This window comes from Sycon ciliatum, chromosome 7 (genome assembly GCF_964019385.1).
Source record: "Sycon ciliatum chromosome 7, ocSycCili1.1, whole genome shotgun sequence".
NCBI classification, from domain to species: Eukaryota; Metazoa; Porifera; class Calcarea; order Leucosolenida; family Sycettidae; genus Sycon; species Sycon ciliatum.
In genome coordinates this window covers 11,926,187-11,953,588 of record NC_088649.1, presented here as the reverse complement: position 1 = coordinate 11,953,588, position 27,402 = coordinate 11,926,187, and the positions used below count along the sequence as shown (strand labels likewise).

At 50.0% G+C, this 27,402-nt stretch overlaps 1 long non-coding RNA gene across 2 annotated transcripts in view; it reads left to right on the top strand.

The window, feature by feature from the left end:
* Positions 1-27,402, top strand: part of LOC135821914 (uncharacterized) — a 36,064-nt gene that overhangs the window by 5,096 nt on the left and 3,566 nt on the right. The window contains exons 1-2 of one of the 2 annotated variants that reach the window (XR_010554410.1): positions 25,870-26,477; positions 27,010-27,093. This is a non-coding gene — a long non-coding RNA (uncharacterized LOC135821914). Of the gene's footprint in view, positions 1-25,869; positions 26,478-27,009; positions 27,094-27,402 lie in introns of those variants that run through there. The other variant, XR_010554409.1, reaches the window with a different exon arrangement.

Below are 27,402 nucleotides of genomic sequence, written 5' to 3'. Positions count from 1 at the left end.
CAGCCTAGCAACTACATGCCCGGTGATTTGGGACATGTGTTCCTTGGCATTGAACGATGAGTCAGTCTTGCATACAACCTCACTCCTTCAATGGAAGTGTGAGGCTCTGATATGTTTGGCTATGGGGCCCAGCCTTTTAACTCCGTGCCCGGTGATTCGGGACGCGTTTTCCTTGGCATTGAACGATAAGTCGGTCTTGCATACAACCTCACTCCTTCAAGGGAAGTGTGAGGCTCTGATATGTTTGACTATTTGGGACAGCCTCGTAACTCCATGCCCGGTGATACGGGACGTCTGTTCCTTCGCATTGAACGATGAGTCGGTCTTGCATGCAACCTCACTCCTTCAAGGGAAGTGTAAGGCTCTGATATGTTTGACTATGTGGCCCAGCCTTGTAACTCCATGCCCGGTGATTCGGGACGTGTGTTCCTCGGCATTGAACGATGAGTCGGTCTTGCATACAACCGCACTCCTTCAAGGGAAGTGTGAGGCTCTGATATATTTTGCTATGGGGCCCAGCCTTGTAACTCCATGCCCTGTGATACGGGACATGTGTTCCTTGGCATTGAATGATTAGTCGGTTTGCATACAACCTCACTCCTTCAACGGAAGTGTGGGGCTCTGATATGTTTGACTATGTGGGACAGCCTTGGAACTCCATGCCCGGTGAGTCGGGACATGTGTTCCTTGGCATTGAACAATGAGTCAGTCTTGCACACAACATTACTCCTTCAAGGGAAGTGTGAGGCTCTGATATGTTTGACTATGTGGGACAGCCTTGTAACTCCATGCCCGGTGATTCGCGATGTCTGTTCCTTGGCATTGAACGATGAGTCGGTCTTGCATACAACCTCACTCCTTCAAGGGAAGTGTGAGGCTCTGATATGTTTGACTATGTGGGACAGCCTTGCAACTCCATGCCTGGTGTTTCGGGACGTCTGTTCCTTGGCATTGAACGATGAGTTGGTCGTGCATACAACCTCACTCCTTCAAGGGAAGTGTGAGGCTCTGATATGTTTGACTATGTGGGACAGCCTTGCAACTCCATGCCCGGTGATTCGGGACGTGTGTTCCTTGGCATTGAACGATGAGTCAGTCTTGCACACAACCTCACTCCTTCAAGGGAAGTGTGAGGCTCTGATATGGTTCACTATGTGGGACAGCCTTGTAACTCTATGCCCGGTGATTCGTGACGTCTGTTCGTTGGCATTGAACGATGATTCGGTCTTGCATACAACCTCACTCCTTCCAGGGAAGTGTGAGGCTCTGATATGTTTGGCTATGGGAACCAGCCTTGTAACTCCGTGCCCGGTGACTCGGGACGCGTTTTCCTTGGCATTGAACGATGAGTCGGTTTTGCATACAACCTCACTCCTTCAAGGGAAGTGTGAGGCTCTGATATGTTTGACTATGTGCGACAGCCTTGTAACTCCATGCCCGGTGATACGGGACGTGTGTTCCTTGGCATTGAACGATGAGTCGGTCTTGCATGCAACCTCACTCCTTCAAGGGAAGTGTGAGGCTCTGATATGTTTGGCTATGTGGCCCAGCCTTTGTAACTCCATGCCCGGTGATTCGGGACATGTGTTCCTTGGCATTGAAGGATGAGTCGGTCTTGCATACAACCTCACTCCTTCAAGGGAAGTGTGAGGCTCTGATATGTTTGACTATGTGGGACAGCCTTGTAACTCCATGCCCTGTGATACGGGACATGTGTTGCTTGGCATTGAACGATGAGTCAGTTTGCATACAACCTCACTCCTTCAACGGAAGTATGAGGCTCTGATATGTTTGACTAAGTGGGACAGCCTTGCAACTACATGCCCGGTGATTTGGGACGTGTGTTCCTTGGCATTGAACGATGAGTCAGTCTTGCATACAACCTCATTCCTTCAAGGGAAGTGTGAGGCTCTGATATGTTTGGCTATGGGGCCCAGCCTTGTAACTCCGTGCCCGGTGATTCGGGACGCGTTTTCCTTGGCATTGAACGATGAGTCGGTCTTGCATACAACCTCACTCCTTCAAGGGAAGTGTGAGGCTCTGATATGTTTGACTATGTGGGACAGCCTCGTAACTCCATGCCCGGTGATACGGGACGTGTGTTCCTTGGCATTGAACGATGAGTGGGTCTTGCATGCAACCGCACTCCTTCAAGGGAAGTGTGAGGCTCTGATATATTTTGCTATGGGGCCCAGCCTTGTAACTCCATGCCCTGTGATACGGGACATGTGTTCCTTGGCATTGAACGATGAGTCGGTTTGCATACAACCTCACTCCTTCAACGGAAGTGTGGGGCTCTGATATGTTTGACTATGTGGGACAGCCTTGGAACTCCATGCCCGGTGAGTCGGGACATGTGTTCCTTGGCATTGAACAATGAGTCAGTCTTGCACACAACCTTACTCCTTCAAAGGAAGTGTGAGGCTCTGATATGTTTGACTATGTGGGACAGCCTTGTAACTCCATGCCCGGTGATTCGCGATGTCTGTTCCTTGGCATTGAACGATGAGTCGGTATTGCATACAACCTCACTCCTTCAGGGGAAGTGTGAGGCTCTGATATGTTTGGCTATGGGGCCCAGCCTTGTAACTCCATGCGCGGTGATTGGGGACATGTGTTCCTTGGCATTGAACGATCAGTCTGTTTGCATACAACCTCACTCCTTCAAGGGAAGTGTGAGCCCCTAATATGTTTGGCTAAGTGGCCCAGCCTTGTAACTCCATGCCCGGTGATTCGGAACGCGTATTCCTTTGCATTGAACGATGAGTCGGTCCTGCATACAACCTCACTCCTTGAAGGGAAGTGTGAGGCTCCAATATGTTTGACTATGTGGGACAGCCTTGTAACTCCATGCCCAGTGATTCGAGACGTGTGTTCCTTGGCATTGAAGGATGAGTCGGTCTTGCATACAACCTCACTTCTTCAAGGGAAGTGTGAGGCTCTGCTATGTTTGGCTTTGGGGCCCAGCCTTGTAACTCCATTCCCGGTGATTCGGGACGCGTGTTCCTTGGCATTGAACGATGAGTCAGTTTGCATACAACCTCACTCCTTCAACGGAAGTGTGAGGCTCTGATATGTTTGGCTATGCGGCCCAGCCATGTAACTCCATGCCCGGTGATTCGGGACATGTGTTCCTTGGCATTGAACGATGAGTCGGTCTTGCATACAGCCTCACTCCTTCAAGGGAAGTGTGAGGCTCTGATATGTTTGACTATGTGGGACAGCCTTGCAACTCCATGCCCGTTGATTCGGGACGTGTGTTCCTTGGCATTGAACGATGAGTCGGTCTTGCATACAACCTCACTCCTTCAAGGGAAGTGTGAGGCTCTGATATGTTTGGCTATGGGGCCCAGCCTTGTAACTCCGTGGCCCGTGATTCGGGATGCGTTTTCCTTGGCATTGAACGATGAGTGGGTCTTGCATGCAACCTCACTCCTTCAAGGGAAGTGTGAGGCTCTGATATGTTACACTATGTGGCCCAGCCTTGTAACTCCATGCCCGGTGATTCGGGACGTGTGTTCCTTGGCATTGAACGATGAGTCGGTCTTGCATACAACCTCACTCCTTCAAGGGAAGTGTGAGGCTCTGATATATTTTGCTATGGGGCCCAGCCTTGTAACTCCATGCTCTGTGATACGGGATATGTGTTCATTGGCATTGAACGATGAGTCGGTTTTCATACAACCTCACTCCTTCAACGGAAGTGTGGTGCTCTGATATGTTTGACTATGTGGGACAGCCTTGGAACTCCATGCCCGGTGAGTCGGGACATGTGTTCCTTGGCATTGAACAATGAGTCAGGCTTGCATACAACCTCTCTCCTTCAAGGGAAGTGTGAGGCTCAGATATGTTTGACTATGTGGCACAGCCTTGTAACTCCATGCCCGGTGATTCGCGACAACTGTTCCTTGGCATTGAACGATGAGTCGGTCTTGCATACAACTTCACTCCTTCAAGGGAAGTGTAGGGCTCTGATATGTTTGGCTATGGGGCCCAGCCTTGTAACTCCATGCCCGGTGATTGGGGACATGTGTTCCTTGGCATTGAACGATGAGTCTGTTTGCATACAACCTCACTCCTTCAAGGGAAGTGTTAGCCTCTAATATGTTTGGCTATGTGGCCCAGCCTTGTAACTCCATGCTCGGTGATTCGGGACGCGTGTTCCTTGGCATTGAACGATGAGTCGGTCTTGCATACAACCTCACTCCTTCAAGGGAAGTGTGAGGCTCCGATATGTTTGACTATGTGGGACAGCCTTGCAACTCCATGCCTGGTGATTCGGGACGTCTGTTCCTTGGCATTGAACGATGAGTCGGTCTTGCATACAACCTCACTCCTTCAAGGGAAGTGTGAGGCTCTGATATGTTTGACTATGTGGGACAAGCTTGCAACTCCATGCCCGGTGATTCGGGACGTGTGTTCCTTGGCATTGAACGATGAGTCGGTTTGCATACAACCTCACTCCTTCAAGGGAAGCCTTGTAACTCCATGCCCGGTGATTCGGGACATGTGTTCCTTAGCATTGAAGGATGTGTCAGTCTTGCACACAACCTCACTCCTTCAAGGGAAGTGTGAGGCTCTGATATGGTTCACTATGTGGGACAGCCTTGTAAACTCTATGCCCGGTGATTCGCGACGTCTGTTCGTTGGCATTGAACGATGATTCGGTCTTGCATACAACCTCACGACTTCCAGGGAAGTGTGAGGCTCTGATATGTTTGGCTGTGGGACCCAGCCTTGTAACTCCGTGCCCGGTGACTCGGGACGCGTGTTCCTTGGCATTGAACGATGAATCGGTCTTTCATACAGCCTCACTCCTTCAAGGGAAGTGTGAGGCTCCGATATGTTTGACTATGTGGGACAGCCTTGCAACTCCATGCCTGGTGATTCGGGACGTCTGTTCCTTGGCATTGAACGATGAGTCGGTCTTGCATACAACCTCACTCCTTCAAGGGAAGTGTGAGCCTCTAATATGTTTGGCTATGTGGCCCAGCCTTGTAACTCCATGCTCGGTGATACGGGACGTGTGTTCCTTGGCATTGAACGATGAGTCGGTCTTGCATGCAACCTCACTCCTTCAAGGGAAGTGTGAGGCTCTGATATGTTTGGCTATGTGGCCCAGCCTTTGTAACTCTATGCCCGGTGATTCGGGACATGTGTTCCTTGGCATTGAAGGATGAGTCGGTCTTGCATACAACCTCACTCCTTCAAGGGAAGTGTGAGGCTCTGATATGTTTGACTATGTGGGACAGCCTTGTAACTCCATGCCCTGTGATACGGGACATGTGTTTCTTGGCATTGAACGATGAGACGGTTTGCATACAACCTCACTCCTTCAACGGAAGTGTGAGGCTCTGATATGTTTGACTAAGTGGGACAGCCTTGCAACTACATGCCCGGTGATTCGGGACGTGTGTTCCTTGGCATTGAACGATGAGTCGGTCTTGCATACAACGTCACTCCTTCAAGGGAAGTGTGAGGCTCTGATATGTTTGGCTATGGGGCCCAGCCTTGTATCTCCATGCCCGGTGATTCGGGACGTGTGTTCCTTGGCATTGAACGATGAGTTGGTCTTGCATACAACCTCACTCCTTCAAGGGAAGTGTGAAGCTCTGATATGTTTGGCTATGTGGCCCAGCCTTGTAACTCCATGCCTGGTGATTCGGGACGTGTGTTCCTTGGCATTAAACGATGAGTTGGTTTGCATACAACCTCACTCGTTCAAGGGAAGCGTGAAGCTCTGATATGTTTGGCTATGGGGCCCAGCCTTGAAACTCGATGCCCGGTGATTCGGGACATGTGTTCCTTGGCATTGAAAGATGAGTCGGTTTGCATACAACCTCACTCCTTTTTGGAAGTGTGAGGCTCTGATATGTTTGACTATGTTGGACAGCCTTGCAACTACATGCCCGGTGATTCGGGACATGTGTTCCTTGGCATTGAACAATGAGTCAGTCTTGCACACAACCTCACTCCTTCAAGGGAAGTGTGAGGCTCTGATATGTTTGACTAGGTGGGACAGCCTTGTAACTCCATGCCTGGTGATTCGCGATGTCTGTTTCTTGGCATTGAACGATGAGTCGGTCTTGCATACAACCTCACTCCTTGAAGGGAAGTGTGAGGCTCTGATATGTTTGGCTATGGGGCCCAGCCTTGTAACTCCGTGGCCCGTGATTCGGGACGCGTTTTCCTTGGCATTGAACGATGAGTCGGTCTTGCATACAACCTCACTCCTTCAAGGGAAGTGTGAGGCTCTGATATGTTTGACTATGTGCGACAGCCTTGTAACTCCATGCCCGGTGATACGGGACGTGTGTTCCTTGGCATTGAACGATGAGTCGGTCTTGCATGCAACCTCACTCCTTCAAGGGAAGTGCGAGGCTCTGATATGTTTGGCTATGTGGCCCAGCCTTTGTAACTCCATGCCCGGTGATTCGGGACATGTGTTCCTTGGCATTGAACGATGAGTCGGTCTTGCATACAACCTCACTCCTTCAAGGGAAGTGTGAGGCTATGATATGTTTGACTATGTGGGACAGCCTTGTAACTCCATGCCCTGTGATACGGGACATGTGTTGCTTGGCATTGAACGATGAGTCGGTTTGCATACAACCTCACTCCTTCAACGGAAGTGTGAGGCTCTGATATGTTTGACTAAGTGGGACAGCCTTGCAACTACATGCCCGGTGATTTGGGACGTGTGTTCCTTGGCATTGAACGATGAGTCAGTCTTGCATACAACCTCACTCCTTCAAGGGAAGTGTGAGGCTCTGATATGTTTGGCTATGGGGCCCAGCCTTGTAACTCCGTGCCCGGTCATTCGGGACGCGTTTTCCTTGGCATTGAACGATGAGTCGGTCTTGCATACAACCTCACTCCTTCAAGGGAAGTGTGAGGCTCTGATATGTTTGACTATGTGGGACAGCCTCGTAACACCATGCCCGGTGATACGGGACGTGTGTTCCTTGGCATTGAACGATGAGTGGGTCTTGCATACAACCTCACTCCTTCAAGGGAAGTGTGAGGCTCTGATATGTTTTACTATGTGGCCCAGCCTTGTAACTCCATGCCCGGTGATTCGGGACGTGTGTTCCTCGGCATTGAACGATGAGTCGGTGTTGCATACAACCGCACTCCTTCAAGGTAAGTGTGAGCCTCTGATATATTTTGCTATGGGGCCCAGCCTTGTAACTCCATGCCCTGTGATACGGGACATGTGTTCCTTGGCATTGAACGATGAGTCGGTTTGCATACAACCTCACTCCTTCAACGGAAGTGTGGGGCTCTGATATGTTTGACTATGTGGGACAGCCTTGGAACTCCATGCCCGGTGAGTCGGGACATGTGTTCCTTGGCATTGAACAATGAGTCAGTCTTGCACACAACCTTACTCCTTCAAAGGAAGTGTGAGGCTCTGATATGTTTGACTATGTGGGACAGCCTTGTAACTCCATGCCCGGTGATTCGCGATGTCTGTTCCTTGGCATTGAAGGATGAGTCGGTCTTGCATACAACCTCACTTCTTCAAGGGAAGTGTGAGGCTCTGCTATGTTTGGCTTTGGGGCCCAGCCTTGTAACTCCATGCGCGGTGATTGGGGACATGTGTTCCTTGGCATTGAACGATCAGTCTGTTTGCATACAACCTCACTCCTTCAAGGGAAGTGTGAGCCCCTAATATGTTTGGCTAAGTGGCCCAGCCTTGTAACTCCATGCCCGGTGATTCGGAACGCATATTCCTTTGAATTGAACGATGAGTCGGTCCTGCATACAACCTCACTCCTTCAAGGGAAGTGTGAGGCTCCGATATGTTTGACTATGTGGGACAGCCTTGTAACTCCATGCCCAGTGATTCGCGACGTGTGTTCCTTGGCATTGAAGGATGAGTCGGTCTTGCATACAACCTCACTTCTTCAAGGGAAGTGTGAGGCTCTGCTATGTTTGGCTTTGGGGCCCAGCCTTGTAACTCCATTCCCGGTGATTCGGGACACGTGTTCCTTGGCATTGAACGATGAGTCAGTTTGCATACAACCTCACTCCTTCAACGGAAGTGTGAGGCTCTGATATGTTTGGCTATGCGGCCCAGCCATGTAACTCCATGCCCGGTGATTCGGGACATGTGTTCCTTGGCATTGAACGATGAGTCGGTCTTGCATACAGCCTCACTCCTTCAAGGGAAGTGTGAGGCTCTGATATGTTTGACTTTGTGGGACAGCCTTGCAACTCCATGCCCGGTGATTCGAGACGTGTGTTCCTTGGCATTGAACGATGAGTAAGTCTTGCATACAACCTCACTCTTTCAAGGGTAGTGTGAGGCTCCGATATGTTTGACTATGTTGGACAGCCTTGTAACAACATGCCCGGTGATTCGGGAGGTGTGTTCCTTGGCATTGAACGATGAGTCGGTCTTGCATACAACGTCACTCCTTCAAGGGAAGTGTGAGGCTCTGATATGTTTGGCTATGGGGCCCAGCCTTTTATCTCCATGCCCGGTGATTCGGGACGTGTGTTCCTTGGCATTGAACGATGAGTTGGTCTTGCATACAACCTCACTCCTTCAAGGGAAGTGTGAGGCTCTGATATGTTTGGCTATGTGGCCCAGCCTTGTAACTCCATGCCTGGTGATTCGGGACGTGTGTTCCTTGGCATTAAACGATGAGTTGGTTTGCATACAACATCACTCGTTCAAGGGAAGCGTGAAGCTCTGATATGTTTGGCTATGGGGCCCAGCCTTGAAACTCCATGCCCGGTGATTCGGGACATGTGTTCCTTGGCATTGAAAGATGAGTCGGTTTGCATACAACCTCACTCCTTTAACGGAGGTGTGAGGCTCTGATATGTTTGACTATGTTGGACAGCCTTGCAACTACATGCCCGGTGATTCGGGACATGTGTTCCTTGGCATTGAACAATGAGTCAGTCTTGCACACAACCTCACTCCTTCAAGGGAAGTGTGAGGCTCTGATATGTTTGACTAGGTGGGACAGCCTTGTAACTCCATGCCCGGTGATTCGCGATGTCTGTTTCTTGGCATTGAACGATGAGTCGGTCTTGCATACAACCTCACTCCTTGAAGGGAAGTGTGAGGCTCTGATATGTTTGGCTAAGGGGCCCAGCCTTGTAACTCCGTGGCCCATGATTCGGGACGCGTTTTCCTTGGCATTGAACGATGAGTCGGTCTTGCATACAACCTCACTCCTTCAAGGGAAGTGTGAGGCTCTGATATGTTAGACTATGTGGGACAGCCTCGTAACTCCATGCCCGGTGATACGGGACGTGTGTTCCTTGGCATTGAACGATGAGTGGGTCTTGCATACAACCTCACTCCTTCAAGGGAAGTGTGAGGCTCTGATATATTTTGCTATGGGGCCCAGCCTTGTAACTCCATGCTCTGTGATACGGGACATGTGTTCCTTGGCATTGAACGATGAGTCGGTTTGCATACAACCTCACTCCTTCAACGGAAGTGTGGGGCTCTGATATGTTTGACTATGTGGGACAGCCTTGGAACTCCATGCCCGGTGAGTCGGGACATGTGTTCCTTGGCATTGAACAATGAGTCAGTCTTGCATACAACCTCACTCCTTCAAGGGAAGTGTGAGGCTCAGATATGTTTGACTATGTGGCACAGCCTTGTAACTCCATGCCCGGTGATTCGCGACAACTGTTCCTTGGCATTGAACGATGAGTCGGTCTTGCATACCACTTCACTCCTTCAAGGGAAGTGTGGGGCTCTGATATGTTTGGCTATGGGGCCCAGCCTTGTAACTCCATGCGCGGTGATTGGGGACATGTGTTCCTTGGCATTGAACGATGAGTCTGTTTGCATACAATCTCACTCCTTCAAGGGAAGTGTGAGCCTCTAATATGTTTGGCTATGTGGCCCAGCCTTGTAACTCCATGCTCGGTGATTCGGGACGCGTGTTCCTTGGCATTGAACGATGAGTCGGTCTTGCCTACAACCTCACTCCTTCAAGGGAAGTGTGAGGCTCCGATATGTTTGACTATGTGGGACAGCCTTGTAACTCCATGCCCGGTGATTCGGGACGTGTGTTCCTTGGCATTGAACGATGAGTCGGTTTGCATACAACCTCACTCATTCAAGGGAAGCCTTGTAACTCCATGCCCGGTGATTCGGGACATGTGTTCCTTAGCATTGAAGGATGTGTCAGTCTTGCACACAACCTCACTCCTTCAAGGGAAGTGTGAGGCTCTGATATGGTTCACTATGTGGGACAGCCTTGTAACTCTATGCCCGGTGATTCGCGACGTCTGTTCGTTGGCATTGAACGATGATTCGGTCTTGCATACAACCTCACGACTTCCAGGGAAGTGTGAGGCTCTGATATGTTTGGCTGTGGGACCCAGCCTTGTAACTCCGTGCCCGGTGACTCGGGACGCGTGTTCCTTGGCATTGAACGATGAGTCGGTCTTTCATACAGCCTCACTCCTTCAAGGGAAGTGTGAGGCTCCGATATGTTTGACTATGTGGGACAGCCTTGCAACTCCATGCCTGGTGATTCGGGACGTCTGTTCCTTCGCATTGAACGATGAGTCGGTCTTGCATACAACCTCACTCCTTCAAGGGAAGTGTGAGCCTCTAATATGTTTGGCTATGTGGCCCAGCCTTGTAACTCCATGCTCGGTGATTCGGCACGCGTGTTCCTTGGCATTGAACGATGAGTCGGTCTTGCATACAACCTCACTCCTTCAAGGGAAGTGTGAGGCTCTGATATGTTTGACTATGTGCGACAGCCTTGTAACTCCATGCCCGGTGATACGGGACGTGTGTTCCTTGGCATTGAACGATGAGTCGGTCTTGCATGCAACCTCACTCCTTCAAGGGAAGTGTGAGGCTCTGATATGTTTGGCTATGTGGCCCAGCCTTTGTAACTCCATGCCCGGTGATTCGGGACATGTGTTCCTTGGCATTGAAGGATGAGTCGGTCTTGCATACAACCTCACTCCTTCAAGGGAAGTGTGAGGCTCTGATATGTTTGACTATGTGGGACAGCCTTGTAACTCCATGCCCTGTGATACGGGACATGTGTTGCTTGGCATTGAACGATGAGTCGGTTTGCATACAACCTTACTCCTTCAACGGAAGTGTGAGGCTCTGATATGTTTGACTAAGTGGGACAGCCTTGCAACTTCATGCCCGGTGATTTGGGACGTGTGTTCCTTGGCATTGAACGATGAGTCAGTCTTGCATACAACCTCACTCCTTCAAGGGAAGTGTGAGGCTCTGATATGTTTGGCTATGGGGCCCAGCCTTGTAACTCCGTGCCCGGTGATTCGGGACGCGTTTTCCTTGGCATTGAACGATGAGTCGGTCTTGCATACAACCTCACTCCTTCAAGGGAAGTGTGAGGCTCTGATATGTTTGGCTATGGGGCCCAGCCTTGTAACTCCGTGGCCCGTGATTCGGGACGCGTTTTCCTTGGCATTGAACGATGAGTCGGTCTTGCATACAACCTCACTCCTTCAAGGGAAGTGTGAGGCTCTGATATGTTTGACTATGTGGGACAGCCTCGTAACTCCATGCCCGGTGATACGGGACGTGTGTTCCTTGGCATTGAACGATGAGTGGGTCTTGCATGCAACCTCACTCCTTCAAGGGAAGTGTGAGGCTCTGATATGTTTGACTATGTGGCCCAGCCTTGTAACTCCATGCCCGGTGATTCGGGATGCGTGTTCCTTGGCATTGAACGATGAGTTGGTCTTGCATACAACCTCACTCCTTCAAGGGAAGTGTGAGGCTCTGATATGTTTGGCTATGGGGCCCAGCCTTGTAACTCCATGCTCTGTGATACGGGACATGTGTTCCTTGGCATTGAACGATGAGTCGGTTTGCATACAACCTCACTCCTTCAACGGAAGTGTGGGGCACTGATATGTTTGACTATGTGGGACAGCCTTGGAACTCCATGCCCGGTGAGTCGGGACATGTGTTCCTTGGCATTGAACAATGAGTCAGTCTTGCATACAACCTCTCTCCTTCAACGGAAGTGTGAGGCTCAGATATGTTTGACCATGTGGCACAGCCTTGTAACTCCATGCCCGGTGATTCGCGACAACTGTTCCTTGGCATTTAACGATGAGTCGGTCTTGTATACAACTTCACTCCTTCAAGGGATGTGTGGGGCTCTGATATGTTTGGCTATGGGGCCCAGCCTTGTAACTCCATGCCCGGTGATTGGGGACATGTGTTCCTTGGCATTGAACGATGAGTCTGTTTGCATACAATCTCACTCCTTCAAGGGAAGTGTGAGCCTCTAATATGTTTGGCTATGTGGCCCAGCCTTGTAACTCCATGCTCGGTGATTCGGGACGCGTGTTCCTTGGCATTGAACGATGTGTCGGTCTTGCCTACAACCTCACTCCTTCAAGGGAAGTGTGAGGCTCCGATATGTTTGACTATGTGGGACAGCCTTGTAACTCCATGCCCGGTGATTCGGGACGCGTGTTCCTTGGCATTGAACAATGAGTCGGTTTGCATACAACCTCACTCATTCAAGGGAAGCCTTGTAACTCCATGCCCGGTCATTCGGGACATGTGTTCCTTAGCATTGAAGGATGTGTCAGTCTTGCACACAACCTCACTCCTTCAAGGGAAGTGTGAGGCTCTGATATGGTTCACTATGTGGGACAGCCTTGTAACTCTATGCCCGGTGATTCGCGACGTCTGTTCGTTGGCATTGAACGATGATTCGGTCTTGCATACAACCTCACGACTTCCAGGGAAGTGTGAGGCTCTGATATGTTTGGCTGTGGGACCCAGCCTTGTAACTCCGTGCCCGGTGACTCGGGCCGCGTGTTCCTTGGCATTGAACGATGAGTCGGTCTTTCATACAGCCTCACTCCTTCAAGGGAAGTGTGAGGCTCCGATATGTTTGACTATGTGGGACAGCCTTGCAACTCCATGCCTGGTGATTCGGGACGTCTGTTCCTTCGCATTGAACGATGAGTCGGTCTTGCATACAACCTCACTCCTTCAAGGGAAGTGTGAGCCTCTAATATGTTTGGCTATGTGGCCCAGCCTTGTAACTCCATGCTCGGTGATTCGGGACGCGTGTTCCTTGGCATTGAACGATGAGTTGGTCTTGCATACAACCTCACTCCTTCAAGGGAAGTGTGAGGCTCTGATATGTTTGACTATGTGCGACAGCCTTGTAACTCCATGCCCGGTGATACGGGACGTGTGTTCCTTGGCATTGAACGATGAGTCGGTCTTGCATGCAACCTCACTCCTTCAAGGGAAATGTGAGGCTCTGATATGTTTGGCTATGTGGCCCAGCCTTTGTAACTCCATGCCCGGTGATTCGGGACATGTGTTCCTTGGCATTGAAGGATGAGTCGGTCTTGCATACAACCTCACTCCTTCAAGGGAAGTGTGAGGCTCTGATATGTTTGACTATGTGAGACAGCCTTGTAACTCCATGCCCTGTGATACGGGACATGTGTTGCTTGGCATTGAACGATGAGTCGGTTTGCATACAACCTTACTCCTTCAACGGAAGTGTGAGGCTCTGATATGTTTGACTAAGTGGGACAGCCTTGCAACTACATGCCCGGTGATTTGGGACGTGTGTTCCTTGGCATTGAACGATGAGTCAGTCTTGCATACAACCTCACTCCTTCAAGGGAAGTGTGAGGCTCTGATATGTTTTGCTATGGGGCCCAGCCTTGTAACTCCGTGCCCGGTGATTCGGGACGCGTTTTCCTTGGCATTGAACGATGAGTCGGTCTTGCATACAACCTCACTCCTTCAAGGGAATTGTGAGGCTCTGATATGTTTGGCTATGGGGCCCAGCCTTGTAACTCCGTGGCCCGTGATTCGGGACGCGTTTTCCTTGGCATTGAACGATGAGTCGGTCTTGCATACAACCTCACTCCTTCAAGGGAAGTGTGAGGCTCTGATATGTTTGACTATGTGGGACAGCCTCGTAACTCCATGCCCGGTGATACGGGACGTGTGTTCCTTGGCATTGAACGATGAGTGGGTCTTGCATGCAAGCTCATTCCTTCAAGGGAAGTGTGAGGCTCTGATATGTTTGACTATGTGGCCCAGCCTTGTAACTCCATGCCCGGTGATTCGGGATGCGTGTTCCTTGGCATTGAACGATGAGTTGGTCTTGCATACAACCTCACTCCTTCAAGGGAAGTGTGAGGCTCTGATATGTTTGGCTATGGGGCCCAGCCTTGTAACTCCATGCTCTGTGATACGGGACATGTGTTCCTTGGCATTGAACGATGAGTCGGTTTGCATACAACCTCACTCCTTCAACGGAAGTGTGGGGCACTGATATGTTTGACTATGTGGGACAGCCTTGGAACTCCATGCCCGGTGAGTCGGGACATGTGTTCCTTGGCATTGAACAATGAGTCAGTCTTGCATACAACCTCTCTCCTTCAAGGGAAGTGTGAGGCTCAGATATGTTTGACCATGTGGCACAGCCTTGTAACTCCATGCCCGGTGATTCGCGACAACTGTTCCTTGGCATTTAACGATGAGTCGGTCTTGTATACAACTTCACTCCTTCAAGGGTTGTGTGGGGCTCTGATATGTTTGGCTATGGGGCCCAGCCTTGTAACTCCATGCCCGGTGATTGGGGACATGTGTTCCTTGGCATTGAACGATGAGTCTGTTTGCATACAACCTCACTCCTTCAAGGGAAGTGTGAGGCTCTGATATGTTTGACTATGTGGGACAGCCTTGTAACTCCATGCCCGGTGATTCGGGACGTCTGTTCCTTGGCATTGAACGATGAGTCGGTTTGCATGCAACCTCACTCCTTCAAGGGAAGCCTTGTAACTCCATGCCCGGTGATTCGGGACATGTGTTCCTTAGCATTGAACGATGTGTCAGTCTTGCACACAACCTCACTCCTTCAAGGGAAGTGTGAGGCTCTGATATGGTTCACTATGTGGGACAGCCTTGTAACTCTATGCCCGGTGATTCGCGACGTCTGTTCGTTGGCATTGAACGATGATTCGGTCTTGCATACAACCTCACGACTTCCAGGGAAGTGTGAGGCTCTGATATGTTTGGCTGTGGGACCCAGCCTTGTAACTCCGTGCCCGGTGACTCGGGATGCGTGTTCCTTGGCATTGAACGATGAGTCGGTCTTGCATGCAACCTCACTCCTTCAAGGGAAGTGTGAGGCTCCGATATGTTTGACTATGTGGGACAGCCTTGTAACTCCATGCCCGGTGATACGGGACGTGTGTTCCTTGGCTTTGAACGATGAGTCGGTCTTGCATGCAACCTCACTCCTTCAAGGAAAGTGTGAGGCTCTGATATGTTTGGCTATGTGGCCCAGCCTTTGTAACTCCATGCCCGGTGATTCGGGACATGTGTTCCTTGGCATTGAAGGATGAGTTGGTCTTGCATACAACCTCACTCCTTCAAGGGAAGTGTGAGGCTCTGATATGTTTGACTATGTGGGACAGCCTTGTAACACCATGCCCTGTGATACGGGACATGTGTTGCTTGGCATTGAACGATGAGTCGGTTTGCATACAACCTCACTCCTTCAACGGAAGTGTTAGGCTCTGATATGTTTGACTAAGTGGGACAGCCTTGCAACTACATGCCCGGTGATTTGGGACGTGTGTTCCTTGGCATTGAACGATGAGTCAGTCTTGCATACAACCTCACTCCTTCAAGGGAAGTGTGAGGCTCCGATATGTTTGGCTATGGGGCCCAGGGTAGTGCAACTCCATGCCCGGTGATTAGGGACGTGTGTTCCTCGGCATTGAGTCGGTCTTGCATACAACCTCACTCCTTCAAGGGAAGTGTGAGGCTCTCATATGCTTGGCTATGGGGCCCAGCCTTGTAACTCTATGCCCGGTGATTCGGGATGCGTGTTCCTTGGCATTGAACGATGAGTTGGTCTTACATACAACCTCACTCCTCAAAGGGAAGTGTGAGGCTCTGATATGTTTGACTATGTGGCCCAGCCTTGTAACTCCATGCCCGGTGGTTCGGGACGTGTGTTCCTCGGCATTGAACGATGAGTCGGTCTTGCATACAACCGCACTCCTTCAAGGTAAGTATGAGGCTCTAATATATTTTGCTATGGGGCCCAGCCTTGTAACTCCATGCCCTGTGATACGGGACATGTGTTCCTTGGCATTGAACGATGAGTCGGTTTGCATACAACCTCACTCCTTCAACGGAAGTGTGGGGCTCTGATATGTTTGACTTTGTGGGACAGCCTTGGAACTCCATTCCCGGTGAGTCGGGACATGTGTTCCTTGGCATTGAACAATGAGTCAGTCTTGCACACAACCTTACTCCTTCAAGGGAAGTGTGAGGCTCTGATATGTTTGACTATGTGGGACAGCCTTGTAACTCCATGCCCGGTGATTCGCGATGTCTGTTCCTTGGCATTGAACGATGAGTCGGTCTTGCATACAACCTCACTCCTTCAAGGGAAGTGTGAGGCTCTGATATGTTTGGCTATGGGGCCCAGCCTTGTAACTCCATTCCTGGTCATTCGGGACGTGTGTTCCTTGCCATTAAACGATGAGTTGGTTTGCATACAACCTCACTCGTTCAAGGGAAGCGTGAAGCTCTGATATGTTTGGCTATGGGGCCCAGCCTTGAAACTCCATGCCCGGTGATTCGGGACATGTGTTCCTTGGCATTGAAAGATGAGTCGGTTTGCATACAACCTCACTCCTTTAACGGAAGTGTGAGGCTCTGATATGTTTGACTATGTTGGACAGCCTTGCAACTACATGCCCGGTGATTCGGGACATGTGTTCCTTGGCATTGAAAGATGAGTCGGTTTGCATACAACCTCACTCCTTTAACGGAAGTGTGAGGCTCTGATATGTTTGACTATGTTGGACAGCCTTGCAACTACATGCCCGGTGATTCGGGACATGTGTTCCTTGTCATTGAACAATGAGTCAGTCTTGCACACAACCTCACTCCTTCAAGGGAAGTGTGAGGCTCTGATATGTTTGACTATGTGGGACAGCCTTGTAACTCCATGCCCGGTGATTCGCGATGTCTGTTTCTTGGCATTGAACGATGAGTCGGTCTTGCATACAACCTCACTCCTTCAAGGGAAGTGTGAGGCTCTGATATGTTTGGCTATGGGGCCCAGCCTTGTAACTCCGTGGCCCGTGATTCGGGACGCGTTTTCCTTGCCATTGAACGATGAGTCGGTCTTGCATACAACCTCACTCCTTCAAAGGAAGTGTGAGGCTCTGATATGTTTGACTATGTGGGACAGCCTCGTAACTCCATGCCCGGTGATACGGGACGTGTGTTCCTTGGCATTGAACGATGAGTCGGTCTTGCATACAACCTCACTCCTTCAAGGGAAGTGCGAGCCTCTAATATGTTTGGCTATGTGGCCCAGCCTTGTAACTCCATGCTCGGTGATTCGGGACGCGTGTTCCTTGGCATTGAACGATGAGTCGGTCTTCCATACAACCTCACTCCTTCAAGGGAAGTTTGAGGCTCCGATATGTTTGACTATGTGGGACGGCCTTGTAACTCCATGCCCCGTGATTCGCGACGTGTGTTCCTTGGCATTGAAGTATAAGTCGGTCTCTCATACAACCTCACTCCTTCAAGGGAAGTGTGAGGCTCTGCTATGTTTGGCTTTGGGGCCCAGCCTTGTAACTCCATTCCCGGTGATTCGGAACGCGTGTTCCTTGGCATTGAACGATGAGTCGGTTTGCATACAACCTCACTCCTTCAACGGAAGTGTGAGGCTCTGATATGTTTGGCTATGCGGCCTAGCCATGTAACTCCATGCCCGGTGATTCGGGAAGCGTGTTCCTTGGCATTAAACGATGAGTCGGTTTGCATACAGCCTCACTCGTTCAAGGGAAGTGTGAGGTTCTGATATGTTTGACTATGTGGCCCAGCCTTGTAACTCCATGCTCGGTGATTCGGGACATGTGTTCCTTGGCATTGAACGATGAGTCGGTCTTGGATACAGCCTCACTCCTTCAAGGGAAGTGTGAGGCTCTGATATGTTTGACTATGTGGGACAGAATTGCAACCATGCCCGGTGATTCGGGACGTGTGTTCCTTGGCATTGAACGATGAGTAAGTCTTGCATACAACCTCACTCTTTCAAGGGTAGTGTGAGGCTCCGATATGTTTGACTATGTGGGACAACCTTGTAACAACATGCCCGGTGATTCGGGACGCGTGTTCCTTGGCATTGAACGATGAGTCGGTCTTGCATACAACGTCACTCCTTCAAGGGAAGTGTGAGGCTCTGATATGTTTGACTATGTGGGACAGCCTTGCAACTCCATGCCCGGTGATTAGGGACGTGTGTTCCTTGGCATTGAACGATGAGTCGGTCTTGCATACAACCTCACTCCTTCAAGGGAAGTGTGAGGCTCTCATATGCTTGGCTATGGGGCCCAGCCTTGTACCTCTATGCCCGGTGATTCGGGATGCGTGTTCCTTGGCATTGAACGATGAGTTGGTCTTACATACAACCTCACTCCTTCAAGGGAAGTGTGAGGCTCTGATATGTTTGGTTATGGGGCCCAGCCTTGTAACTCCATGCCTGGTGATTCGGGGCGTGTGATCCTTGGCATTAAACGATGAGTTAGTTTGCATACAACCGCACTCCTTCAAGGGAAGTGTGAAGCTCTGATATGTTTGGCTTTGGGGCCCAGCCTTGTAACTCCATTCCCGGTGATTCGGAACGCGTGTTCCTTGGCATTGAACGATGAGTCTGTTTGCATACAACCTCACTCCTTCAACGGAAGTGTGAGGCTCTGATATGTTTGGCTATGCGGCCTAGCCATGTAACTCCATGCCCGGTGATTCGGGAAGCGTGTTCCTTGGCATTAAACGATGAGTCGGTTTGCATACAGCCTCACTCGTTCAAGGGAAGTGTGAGGTTCTGATATGTTTGACTATGTGGCCCAGCCTTGTAACTCCATGCTCGGTGATTCGGGACATGTGTTCCTTGGCATTGAACGATGAGTCGGTCTTGGATACAGCCTCACTCCTTCAAGGGAAGTGTGAGGCTCTGATATGTTTGACTATGTGGGACAGAATTGGAACTCCATGCCCGGTGATTCGGGACGTGTGTTCCTTGGCATTGAACGATGAGTAAGTCTTGGATACAACCTCACTCTTTCAAGGGTAGTGTGAGGCTCCGATATGTTTGACTATGTGGGACAACCTTGTAACAACATGCCCGGTGATTCGGGACGCGTGTTCCTTGGCATTGAACGATGAGTCGGTCTTGCATACAACGTCACTTCTTCAAGGGAAGTGTGAGGCTCTGATATGTTTGACTATGTGGGACAGCCTTGCAACTCCATGCCCGGTGATTAGGGACGTGTGTTCCTTGGCATTGAACGATGAGTCGGTCTTGCATACAACCTCACTCCTTCAAGGGAAGTGTGAGGCTCTCATATGCTTGGCTATGGGGCCCAGCCTTGTAACTCTATGCCCGGTGATTCGGGATGCGTGTTCCTTGGCATTGAACGATGAGTTGGTCTTACATACAACCTCACTCCTTCAAGGGAAGTGTGAGGCTCTGATATGTTTGGTTATGGGGCCCAACCTTGTAACTCCATGCCTGGTGATTCGGGGCGTGTGATCCTTGGCATTAAACGATGAGTTAGTTTGCATACAACCTCACTCGTTCAAGGGAAGTGTGAAGCTCTGATATGTTTGGCTATGGGGCCCAGCCTTGAAACTCCATGCCCGGTGGTTCGGGAAATGTGTTCCTTTGCATTGAAAGATGGGTCGGTTTGCATACTTCCTCACTCCTTTAACGGAAGTGTGAGGCTCTGATATGTTTGACTATGTTGGACAGCCTTGCAACTACATGCCCGGTGATTCGGGACGTGTGTTCCTTGGCATTGAACGATGAGTCGTTCTTGCATACAACCTCACTCCTTCAAGGGAAGTGTGAGGCTCTTATATGTTTGGCTATCGGGCCCAGCCTTGTAACTCCATGCCCGGTGATTCGGGACGTGTGTTCCTTGGCATTGAACGATGAGTCTGTTTGCATACAACCTCACTCCTTCAAGGGAAGTGTGAGGCTCTGATATGTTTGACTATGTGGCCCAGCCTTGTAACTCCATGCCCGGTGATTCGGTACATATGTTCCTTGGCATTGAACGATGAGTCAGTCTTGCATACAACCTCACTCCTTCAAGGGAAGTGTGAGGCTCTGATATGTTTGACTATGTGGGACAGCCTTGTAACTCCATGCCCGGTGATTCGGGACGTGTGTTCCTTGGCATTGAATGATGAGTCGGTCTTGCATACAACCTCAACAACTCCATGCCCGGTGATTCGGGACGTGTGTTCCTTGGCATTAAACGATAAGTCGGTTTGCATACAACCTCACTCGTTCAAGGGAAGTGTGAGGCTCTGATATGTTTCACTATGTGGTGACAGCCTTGCAACTCCATGCCCGGTGATTCGGGACGTGTGTTCCTTGGCATTGAACGATGAGTCGGTCTTGCATACAACCTCACTCCGTCAAAGGAAGTGTGAGGCTCTGATTTGTTTGACTATGTGGGACAGCCTTGTAACTCCATGCCCGGTGATCCGGGACTTGTGTTCCTTGGCATTGAACGATGAGTTTGTCTTGCGTTCAACCTCACTCCTTCAAGGGAAGCGTGAGGCTCTGATATGTTTGACTATGTGGGACAGCCTTGTAACTCCATGCCTTGTGATTCGGGACGTGTGTTCCTTTGCATTGAACGATGGGTCGGTCTTGCATACAACCTCACTCCTTCAAAGTATGTGTGAGGCTCTGATATCTTTGACTTTGAGGAGCCAACTTTGGGACCCCATACCCAGTGAATTAGGGTGTGTGTGTGTTGCTTGTCATTGAGCAATGAATACAATTTTTTTCGTATGACCTCACTCCTTCAAGGCAGGTGTGAGACTCTGATATGTTTGACTATGTGGGAGCATCCTTGTATCTCCACCCCCGGTATTTCGGGACGGGTGTTGCTTTCAAGGGAAGTGTGAGGCTCCGATATGTTTGACTATGTGGGGACAGCCTTGTAACTCCATCCAGAAGGTGGGTTCCTGGGCATTGAACGATGATTTGGTCTTGCATACAACCCGGCCCAATCCTTCAAGGATATGTTTGGCTCTGGGGCCCAACCTTGTAACTCCATGCCCGGTTATTCGGGACGTGTGTTCCTTGGCATTGAACGATGAGTTGGTTTGCATACAACCTCACTCCTTCAAGGGAAGTGTGAGGCTCCATGCCCTGTGATTCGGGACGTGTGTTCCTTGGCATTGAACGATGAGTCGGTCTTGCATACAACCTCACTCCTTCAAGGGAAGTATGAGGCTCTGATATGTTTTGACTATGTGGGACAGCCTTGTAACTCCATGCCCGGTGATCCGGAACTTGTGTTCCTCGGCATTGAACGATGACTCGGTCTTACATACAACCTCATTCGTTCATAGAAAGTGTGAGGCTCTGTTATGTTTGACTTTGAGCAGCCAATTTTGGGACCCCATAGTGATTTAGGGTGTGTGTGTGTTTTGCTTGTCATTGAGCGATGAATCCAATTTGCGTATGATCTCACTCCTTCAAGGGAAGTGTGAGGTTCTGATATGTTTGACTATGTGGGGACAGCCTTGTAACTCCATCGAGGATGTGGGTTGCTTGGCATTGAACAACGAGTCGGTCCTGCATACAACCTCACTTCTTCAAGGGAGGCAGGAGGCTCTGATATGTTTGACTATATGAGGGCAGCCTTGTACCTCCATGCCTTGTAATTAGGGACGTGTGTTGCTTGGGATTGAACGATGAGTCGGTTTGGATACAACCTCACTCCTTCAAGGGAAGTGCGAGGCTCTGATATGTTGGACTATGCGGGTCAGCCTTGTAAGTCCATGCCCGGTGATTCGGGACGTGTGTTCCTTGGCATTGAACGATGTGTCGGTCTTGCATACAACCTCACTCCTTCAAGGGAAGTGTGAAGCTCTGATATGTTTGACTATGTGGGAAAGCCTTGTAACTCCATGCCCGGTGATTCGGGACGTGTGTTCCTCGGCATTGAACGATGGGTCGCTCTTGCATACAACCTCACTCCTTCAAGGGAAGTGTGAGGCTCTGATATGTTTGACTATGTGGGACAGCCTTGTAACTCCATGCCCGGTGATTTGGGACATGTGTTCCTTGGCATTGAACGATGAGTCGGTCTTGCATACAACCTCACTACTTCAAGGGAAGTGTGAGGCTCTGATATGTTTGACTATGTGGGACAGCCTTGTAACTCCATGCCCGGTGATTCGGGACATGTGTTCCTTGGCATTGAACGATGAGTCGGTTTGCATACAACCTCACTCCTTCAAGGGAAGTGTGAGGCTCTGATATTTTTGGCTATGTGGCCCAACCTTGTGACTCCGTGCCCGGTGATTCGGGACATGTGTTCCTTGGCATTGAACAATGAGTCAGTGTTGCATACAACCTCACTCCTTCAAGGGAAGTGTGAGGCTCTGATATGTTCGACTATGTGGGACAGCCTTGTAACTCCATGGCCGGTGATTCGCGACGTCTGTTCCTTGGCATTGAACGATGAGTCAGTCTCTCATACAACCTCACTCCTTCAAGGGAAGTGTGAGGCTCTGATATGTTTGGCTATCTGGGACAGCCTTGTAACTCCATGCCTGGTGATTCGGGACATGTGTTCCTTGGCATTGAACGATGAGTGGGTACTGTATACAACCTCACTCTTTCAAAGAACGTGTGAGGCTCTGATATAACTTTGGGACCCCATACCAAGTGAATTAGGGTGTGTGTGTGTTGCTTGTCATTGAGCGATGAATCGAATTTGCGTATGATCTCACTCCTTCAAGGGAAGTGTGAGGCCCTGATATGTTTGACTATGTGGGGGCATCCTTGTATCTCCACGCCCGTTATTGCGGGACGTGTGTTTCTTGGCATCGAACGATGAGTCAGTCCTCCATACAACCTCACTCCTTCAAGGGAAGTGTGAGGCTCTGACATGTTTGGCTATGTGGCCCAGCCATTTAACTAAATGCCCGTTGATTCGGGACATGTGTTCCTTCTCATTGAACGATGAGTCGGTCTTGCATACAATCTCACTCCTTCAAGGGAAGTGTGGGGCTCTGATTTGTTTGTCTATGTGGGACAGCCTTGTAACTCCATGCCCGGTGATTTGGGACGTGTGTTCCTTGGCATTGAACGATGTGTCGGTTTGGATACAACCTCACTCCTTCAAGGGAAGTGTGAGGCTCTTATATGTTTGACTATGTGGCCCAGCTTTGTAACTCCATGCTCGGTGATTCGGGACATGTGTTCCTCGACATTGAACGATAAGTCGGTCTTGCATACAACCTCACTCCTTCAAGGGAAGTGTGAGGCTCTGATATGTTTGACTATGTGGGACAGCCTTGCAACTCCATGCCCGGTGATTCGGGACGTGTGTTCCTTGGCATTGAACGATGAGTCGGTCTTGCATACAACCTCACTACTTCAAAGGAAGTTTGAGGCTCTGATATGTTTGACTATTTGGGACAGCTTGGCAACTACATGCCCGGTGATTCGGGACGTGTGTTCCTTGGCATTGAACGATGAGTCGGTTTGCATACAACCTCACTCCTTCAAGGGAAGTGTGAGGCTCTGATATTTTGGGCTATGTGGCCCAACCTTGTGACTCCGTGCCCGGTGATTCGGGACATGTGTTCCTTGGCATTGAACAATGAGTCAGTGTTGCATACAACCTCACTCCTTCAAGGGAAGTGTGAGGCTCTGATATGTTTGACTATGTGGGACAGCCTTGTAACTCCATGGCCGGTGATTCGCGACGTCTGTTCCTTGGCATTAAACGACGAGTCAGTCTTGCATACAACCTCACTCCTTCAAGGGAAGTGTGAGGCTCTGATATGTTTGGCTATGTGGGACAGCCTTGTAACTCCATGCCTGGTGATTCGGGACATGTGTTGCTTGGCATTGAACGATGAGTCGGTCTTGCATACAACCTCACTCCTTCAAGGGAAGTCTGAGGCTCTGATTTGTTTGTCTATGTGGGACAGCCTTGTAACTCCGTGCCCGGTGATTCGGGACGCGTTTTCCTTGGCATTGAACGATGAGTCGGTCTTGCATACAACCTTACTCCTTCAAGGGAAGTGTGAGGCTCTGATATGTTTGACTATGTGGGACTGCCGTGTAACTCCATGCCCGGTGATTCGGGACATGTGTTCCTTGGCATTGAACGATGAGTCGGTCTTGCATACAACCTCACTCCTTCAAGGGAAGTGTGACGCTCTGATATGTTTGACTATGTGGGCCAGCCTTGTAACTCCATGCCCGGTGATTCGGGACGTGTGTTCCTTGGCATTGAATGATGAGTCGGTCTTGCATACAACCTCAACAACCTCACTCCTTCAAGGGAAGTCAGAGCCTCTGGTATGTTTGACTATGTGGGACAGCCTTGCAACTCCATGCCCGGTGATTCGGGACGTGTGTTCCTTGGCATTGAACGATGAGTCGGTTTGCATACAACCTCACTCCATCAAGGGAAGCGACAGGTTCTGATATGTTTTGCGATGGGGCCCAGCCTTGTAACTCCATGCCCGGTGATTCGGGACGTCTGTTCCTTGGCTATGAACGATGAGTCGGTCTTGCATACAACCTCACTCCTTCAAGAGATGTGTGAGGCTCTGATATGTTTGGCTATGGGGCCCAGCCTTGTAACTCCATGCCCGGTGACTCGAGACGCGTGTTCCGTGGCATTGAACAATAGTCAGTTTTGCATACAACCTCACTCCTTCAAGGGAAGTGTGAGGTTCTAATATGTTTGGCTATGGGGCCCATCTTTGTAACTCCATGCCCGGTGATTCCGGACGGCTGTTCCTTGGCAATGAACGATGAGTCTGTCTTGCATACAACCTCACTCCTTCAAGGGAAGTGTGAGGCTCTGATATGTTTGGCTATCGGGCTCAGCCTTGTAACTCCATGCCCGGTGATTCGGGACGCGTGTTCCTTGGCATTGAACGATGAGTCTTTTTGCATACAATCTCACTCCTTCAAGGGAAGTGTGAGGCTCTGATATGTTTGATTATGTGGGACAGCCTTGTAACAACATGCCCGGTGATTCGGGACGTGTGTTCCTTGGCATTGAACGATGAGTCGGTTTTGCATACAACCTCACTCCTTCAAGGGAAGTGTGAGGCTTTGATATGTTTGGCTATGGGGCCCAGCCTTGTAACTCCATGCCCCGTGATTCGGGACGTGTGTACCTTGGCAATGAACGATGAGTCAGTTTTGCATACAACCTCACTCCTTCAAGGGAAGTGTGAGGCTCTGATATGTTTGGCTATGGGGCCCAGCCTTGTAACTCCGTGCCCGGTGATTCGGGACGCGTTTTCCTTGGCATTGAACAATGAGTCGGTCTTGCATACAACCTTACTCCTTCAAGGGAAGTGTGAGGCTCTGATATGTTTGACTATGTGGGACTGCCGTGTAACTCCATGCCCGGTGATTCGGGACATGTGTTCCTTGGCATTGAACGATGAGTCGGTCTTGCATACAACCTCACTCCTTCAAGGGAAGTGTGACGCTCTGATATGTTTGACTATGTGGGAAAGCCTTGTAACTCCATGCGCGGTGATTCGGGACGTCTGTTCCTTGGCTATGAACGATGAGTCGGTCTTGCATACAACCTCACTCCTTCAAGAGATGTGTGAGGCTCTGATATGTTTGGCTATGGGGCCCAGCCTTGTAACTCCATGCCAGGTGACTCGAGACGCGTGTTCCGTGGCATTGAACGATGAGTCAGTTTTGCATACAACCTCACTCCTTCAAGGGAAGTGTGAGGTTCTAATATGTTTGGCTATGGGGCCCATCTTTGTAAATCCATGCCCGGTGATTCCGGACGGCTGTTCCTTGGCAATGAACGATGAGTCGGTCTTGCATACAACCTCACTCCTTCAAGGGAAGTGTGAGGCTCTGATATGTTTGGCTATCGGGCTCAGCCTTGTAACTCAATGCCCGGTGATTCGGGACGCGTGTTCCTTGGCATTGAGCGATGAGTCGGTTTTTCATACAACCTCACTCCTTCAAGGGAAGTGTGAGGCTCTGATTTGTTTGACTATGTGGGACAGCCTTGTAACAACATGCCCGGTGACTCTGGACGTGTGTTCTTTGGCATTGAACGATGAGTCGGTCTTGCATACAACCTCACTCCTTCAAGGGAAGTGTGAGGCTCTGATATGTTTGACTATAAGGACACAAGTGTTGCTTGGCATTGGGGGGTACAATTTTCGTGTGACCTCACTCCTCCAAGGGAAGTGCGAGGCTCTGCTATGTTTGACTATGTGCGGCCGCCATGTGACTCTATGCCCGGTGATTCGGGACGTATGCTTCTTGGCATTGAACGATGAGCTGGTCTTGCATACCACCTTACTCTCTCAAGGGAATTGTGAGACTCTGATATGTTTGACTATGTGGGACGATGCATCGAGCGCATTTAGGGTGAGCCTTGCCGCTATCAAGCAAACTCTAGAGCATTGCAAAGGGAAAGCTAGCCGAACCAACAAGTCACACTCTGTCTTTCTCCAATACCTGTACTCTCTCACTCTCTTTCTATTCAATATTAACTCAGTGTCAGTGTCTGGAAGAAATTTAAGCTCAAGTTTGACTTACTGTATGCAGGGAGCGACATCGGGGCAAAGCTACGAACATGCACTGTACACTGACAAACATTGGACTCGCAAACAACAGTATATTGCGTAGGCTAGCTTTAGGTTTACACTAGGAACTATCAGAAGTGCCCCCCCGACTTGTTATGAAGCTGCAAGGAAAAGAGGACTCGTTTACCCGATCATTTCACCCATACCGTGCACGCTGGATATGTCTTGTGTTGCTTGGTTACAGACCCAGAATGATGAATATGTCTTGTGTAGGTAGGTTACAGACCCAGCAATTGAATGATGGATGTGTCGTGTGTTGCTAGGTTACAGATCCAGAATGATGAATATGCTGTGTGTGTGTTGCTTGGTTACAGGCCCAGACTAATGAAGAGGAGAAACAGTGGATTGAGGTGCTACGTCGGACTATAGTAGCCAGTGATAGCCGACTGTCAGAAGAGGTAATCTCACAAGCCAACGCCTAGGTGCCTAGGACTAGGTGCATATGTGCCTATGTGCGTCACGCGAAATTACGCATCTATGAGTGACATCCACAGAACCTGCTGGGAGAGTATGCGTGTACTCGAGTCTCATCCTGAGCACGTTTCTTCTTTTCTTTTTTTCAGCTCCAGTCTAGCTGTATTTTTCATTGCAAAGCCAGCAGAAGCCATAGCAGCTTTTGCTGGCATTGCACCATTCAACAGCTAAATTGCACTGCACCCCCCCCCCCCCACACACACACACACTACACTGAATTGCACTGCACTGCA